Below are 6,000 nucleotides of genomic sequence, written 5' to 3'. Positions count from 1 at the left end.
TATTATGGTCAGAAAAATTCATTATGAATCATAGTAGTGTCAATAATTACTGGTGGAGTAGACTGCATGTTTGTAAATAGGTAATAGAAACAAATTTTAATTCTTCAAAGAGTTATCAATGTTTTTATGAAGTAGCTATCTCCAGGTAAAGCCTAATGCTAAGTTTAGTTAACTGGTTTTTATTTTGATTTTTTTTTAGAGGAAATGTTAAGTTCAAAAGCCAGGTTAATTTTACAACTCAGTCAATCCAGCCTTTTGAAATATAATTAAAAGAGGTGATCTTAATGTGACTATGCTTAGTTTGAGTCACCTAGGGAAATCGGCTACTTCTATATTTGTGATTTAATTTTCAAAATATAATGCAAAAATAGAAGAATGAACCTCTAAATACAGATAGCCCAGCTTCAAAAATTAAAAACATTTTTCAAATTTTGTTTCATCTGTTCCTCATTTTCCTATTCAAATGCAAATGATGGATATTGTATCATTTCACCCATATTTCTGTATATCTTTTAACATGAGTTTTTTAAAATATAAAATGATGCCGTTACCAAACCCAACAAAATTTTCTTATACTGAGTCTGTAAAGTTTCATGATTGTCTAAAAAAGAAAATGTCACTTCATAGTTGCTTTTGTTTGGATCATGACCCAGTCAGGATCCATACATTGCTATGTCTCGGGTCTCTTAATCACTTAATGCATCTATTTTTCCACCATTGTATTTCTTTGCTGATGAAACGGGGTCATTTATCTTTAGTGAATTTCCCACATTCAATATTTCAGAGTTATATCTGTTGCTTTAGTCCCCATTTAGAGTGTAAACTAATCACTGGTGAGGGAAAGTATTTTATAGAATTTCTTCTAATAAATAAAAATGGAGTGTTGAAATACGTTCTTCTACTTTTGCAACTCTTAATGAAATAATGGATCCAGGCACCAGTCACCAGTGAACAGTAAAGCCATTGGGTGAAAAATTAATGGAGGACTTTATAATGGAGAGGTGAGGATAACGTCAGACCTCAGTTTTCAATGTGAACCTCAGATTGACAGCCAGCCGATGTGCCTGTCATGATCACATGATGTAGGAAATACACAGCACCTCAGAGGTATTGTCTTAAAAAAGAAAAAAATTGAACCTGAATTGGAATTGTAATGTAAAGAAGCATCTAGCCCTTTTTTTGTGCATCTCTTAACCTATCAGCTAATTCCCTGATATATTTGTTCCATGCATTTAAAGAGCTCAGGCTTACTGGTGCGATTCCAACTCTAGTCCCAGGTCTATGTGTTTGGGAGAGTAGATTACTTTCTTCAAATTAATTGGGGGTAATATCTGTTACAGTGATTAAAATCAAACATTACTTGGTGTTCAGTAGTCCCACTAGTAAACAGTAGCTACTTTGTTTTCTAAAATGCTTTCACCCAGAAGACTTGTTTATTATTTTCCCAATAATGTTAATTGTTCCTCTTTATGGCACAAGGAATTACTAAACTATGAAGAATTTTATTTTTGACCTTCAACATTGTTTTTATTATGACATTTCACTGAAACTGGAAGGGGGAATAGAATTTTTAGAGAAAGTGGTTTTTTACCAATCAAGAATATCTTCTGTTCAGATACATTTTCTTATATTCATTCTTTTTTTGGTTTTGGTTTGGTTTTAACTTATAAGTCTGGTAAAATATCTACCTAATTAAAAGATTGAGACATTTAATTATGAATACTTGAAACCACCTTGAACATCCTTTGAGGCAGGCACCTCGTAGGCCTAGTTCTTTCGGATACTGTTAACAGCAGTTACATGTAATGAGATTAATTAAAGATTAATTGTAGATTTGTGGGAGTTCCTAGTGACTTGAAATGTTTTCCATTATAAATATAAATGAAATTTGAGTTTTTTTTAACTTAGAGCCTGTACTTTTAAAAGCTGCTGGATTTACTCTTAACTAAAGGCAAAATGGGCAGGTACAGTTTTGAGAACAAATGATAACAGGTCTAAATGGTATTTAGAGTAAGTGGTTGATTGAGGAGTTTAAAAGATTTTGCTGTTTTTCAAGTTAGAAACATTTAAATTATTTTATGTGTCCTCACAGAAGTTGCACAGGTGAGAATAATGTGGTTTGTGTGAAGTTGGATTCAGACCTGGGACTGCCCAATAGAATTGGACAAGTTACATATTCTCTGTAGTCTCCTCATCTCCTCAAACTAGCTACTGTTTACTAGTGGGACTACTGAACACCAAGTAATGTAGGTTGGTATACTGATACCTACCTTCTGAAGGGGTTAGTGAGGACTGGATGAAATAATTTACATGACATGCTAGTGTACAGTAGCTATTATTTTCACTTTTTAAATTTATTCCCTATATTCTTGATTTATACAATATTCTACAGTCTGCAAATCATGTTCCTATACTTTGGTTTTAGTCCTCTAGGAACCATATGAAATGAGCACAGATAGATATAGTCTCATTTTAATGTTAGCATAGTACATCTTTTCTCACCCTTTAAGTTTTATCTATATATTTAAAGTTTTATGTAGGAAGTAAATATAGTTGGGTCTTGCTTTTTATCTTATCTGACAAACTTTGCCTTTGGGTTTTATGTTTAGATCATTTATATTTAATGTGATTGTTGATATGGTTGGATTTAGATTTACTATCTTCTGTTTGTACCTTTTGTTCCTTGTTCCCATTTTCCTCTTTTTTTTTTTGCCTTATTTTGGATTGAGTATTTTTTTACAATCCTACTTTATATTTTTTGGTGGTTTATTAGCTATAACGTGTGTGTGTGTGTGTGTGTGTGTGTGTGTGTGTGTGTGTTTAGCAGTTGCTTTAGAGTCTGTAGTGCACATTTTTGTCACTGTATGCCTTTAAGATATATTTTACAACTTTACATATAGTGAAAGACTCTAATAATAGTATACTACCATTTTCTCCCCTCCTGGGCCTTGTACTATTGTCATACATTTTTACTCAACCAGATGTTAAAACCCCACAATACATTGTTATTTTTACTTTAAACCATCAGTTATCTTTTTAAAAGATTTAAATAATTCTCATATTTACCCACATAGTTACCATTTCCAGTTCTCTTCAATCCCTTATGTAAATCCACATTTCCCATCTGGTTTGTTTTTTTCTGCTTGAATTATAGTTGACCCTTGAACAATGTGTGGGTTAGGGATGCCGACTGCCTGCACAGCAGAAAATCTCCATGTAACTTAAGTCAGCCCTCCACATACGCAAACTCCCAACCATGGAGTTGACCCTTGAACGACATGGGTTTGAACTGTGCAGATCAATTGAAAAAAAGAGCATGTAAGTGGACCTGTGCAGTTCAAGGTCAAGTATACTTCCATTAACATTCCTTTTTATTGTAGTCTGCCAGAGATGAATTCTCTCATCTTTTGTATGTTTGAGAGTACTTACTTAGCCTTTGTTTTTGAAAGACATTTTCACTGAGTATAGAATTCTAGGTTTCTTATCTTCTGGGTTGCATTTTTCCCAGCAAAAAGTCTGCTGTTATGTTTGTTCCTCTACACATGTCTTTTTTAAGTTTTTTTTTCCTTTACCAGTCCTTTTAAGCAGTTAGATTATGATGTCCCTTGTCTGATTGTCTTCATGTTTCTTATGCTTGGGTTTCCCTCTGGACTCCACTTACTCATGTGAAATTATCCCACTGCTCATCGATATTCTGTTCATTTGTTTCAGTTGTTTTCCATTTGTTTCATTTGGATAGTTTCTGTTGCTATATTTTTAAATCCATTAATCTGCTGCAGTGTATAATCTGCCTTTAAACACATCCAGTGTATTTTTTATCTCGAAGACTCATTTTTAAATATCCAGAATTTTGTTTTAGGTTTTTAAAAAATTTTCTGTCTCTACATAACATGTTTAATCTTTCTTCTTAGTTCCATGAACGTGAAATACAATGATAATTTAATATCCTTGTCTGTTTTTCATCTCTTGTTTCTGAATTGCTTTTTCTTATATTATGGGTCATATATTTTTTTTTTCTGCTTTACATATCTGATAATTTTACCTTGTGTTTTACCTTGTGGGATACTGGGTGTTTTTATATCCCTATATACTTGAGCTTTATTATGGGGCATGATTAAATTACTTGAATCGGTTTGCTCTTTTCAGGTTTCGTTTTTAAGCTTGTTGGACAGGACCAGAGCTGTGTTTAGTCTAGGGCTGGTTCTTTTCTACTCCTTAGGCAAAGGCTTTTGAGTACTGTGCCATGTGCCATCCAAATCACCACATTTTCCATGCCGGCTGGTGGGAAGAACTATCCCAGGCCTTAGGTACTTTTATCACATACGTAATGACTTCAGGTGAAGCATTCTCTCTATAGTTCTCTCCACTCCTCTCCCCTGCAATTCTGACTGCCTTGGCTTCACTAGACTTGTAGCTCTTTTCACCTCTTCACCTCAGGGCCCGGGAGGCTCTGCCTGGGTCCCCCTCCCTGCACTGTGGCCTGGAGAAACCTCTCCAGAGAGTAAGCTGGGGAATCCTTGGATTCACTTCATATTTCACATTTCCCAAGGATCACTGCTTTTCATCACCTAATGTCCAATGTCTTGTAAACAAACTGCCATTCCGCAGTTTGTCTGGTGTTCTGGTTGTTTCAGGTAGAGTAAATCTAGTTCCTGTCAGTAGCTCCGTTTTACAAACTAGGAAACTGGGAGTCTGAAATAGCAAGCAGCTGTGAGCTTTTGGTGGAGCCAGGACTGGAATGTAGGCATTATGCGTCAAGACCTTGTGCGTTTCCCACTATATCACACTGCCTTTTCTATGTAACAATTTTCTCAGTTAATTGAAGCCAATTCCCTTTAAGCCTTATAGCTTAATTTAGACCATTTTTGCTGGGGGGGAAAAAAAAAAGATTACTCCTGCCTTCTTAAACAGCATTTCGAACATCTTTATACCTTTACATTAACATTAGTTATTTATTTTTTTTGCAGTGGTTGTCAACCCTATCTGACCCAAACACTCCCTTTATAAAAGGTTTTATAATGTACTTTTTATCCTGAAGAGTCTGAGCCATTGTCAACCATCACATGGGGCTCTGCACACTGCCGCTCACAGTGACAGTGGAGCAGGGAGTGTCACAAGGTTTTTTGCATAGTCCTTCCTGCCCCTGCTATAAAAATTAGCCCTACCTACTGATTGGGGTCCCTTATCCTTACCAGGATGGTGACTCTTTGACTTTAGGTCCCTGGACACAGAATTCAAAGTGCCCTGGGTGGAGCCATAGTGTGTAGTTGAAAGGACCCTTGCTTTGTGCCCTGGCAAGCGTGTAACCCCTGTGAGAACTATACCTCCAACTCTGCGAAGCTCACAGATGGGACAGTAAGCATGAAGTCCCTCAGTGGGTCATGGAGAGTGATGGTAAATTGGGCTGCTCTTCTACCACTTGGTTCCTGGACCCATGTGTTATTGGGAACAGCATCAAACAGAGGTCTCTGGTTTAATGCATATACCAACCACATCCTGACAGATGGCACTGTAACTGTTTAGAGTATAGCCAGCCTCTGAGTACTTGGTGCTTTACCTGCACCTTCAAAGGGCAGTTCTGGTGTTCTGGGAGGCTGGCTGCTTCTGGCTACTGCAGGATGTAACAGCCAGTAAATTCCATGGACATGGGCTCACTCCCACAGCTCCTTTGCTGTGTAGTGGGTCTTCTGGTCCAACGCTATGTTGTATGAGATTCCATAACTGTGGATCGGGTAGCCTGTAAGGATAGTGGCTCTGCAAACAGAAAGGACAAGCCCATTCTCAGAATAAGCTATCCATCCCTGTGAGGGACAAACCACTGGCCCTTCAGGATGGAGAGAGCCCAAAGTAGTTGACTTGCCACCAAACGGCTTGTTGGTTGCCCTGATTAGTGCCTGACAGGCGAGCCATTCAGAAGCAGCAGGAACTAGATGGGTGTTGGTAAGTGCTATGAGTGTGGTAGGCAATGTGGGTTTCTCCCCCATTTTAGATCTGTCCTCT

The sequence above is a fragment of the Rousettus aegyptiacus genome, unplaced genomic scaffold (genome assembly GCF_014176215.1).
Source record: "Rousettus aegyptiacus isolate mRouAeg1 unplaced genomic scaffold, mRouAeg1.p scaffold_m13_p_7, whole genome shotgun sequence".
Taxonomy (NCBI): domain Eukaryota; kingdom Metazoa; phylum Chordata; class Mammalia; order Chiroptera; family Pteropodidae; genus Rousettus; species Rousettus aegyptiacus.
The sequence above is the reverse complement of the archived record's forward strand: the minus strand, read 5'-3'. Positions refer to the sequence as shown.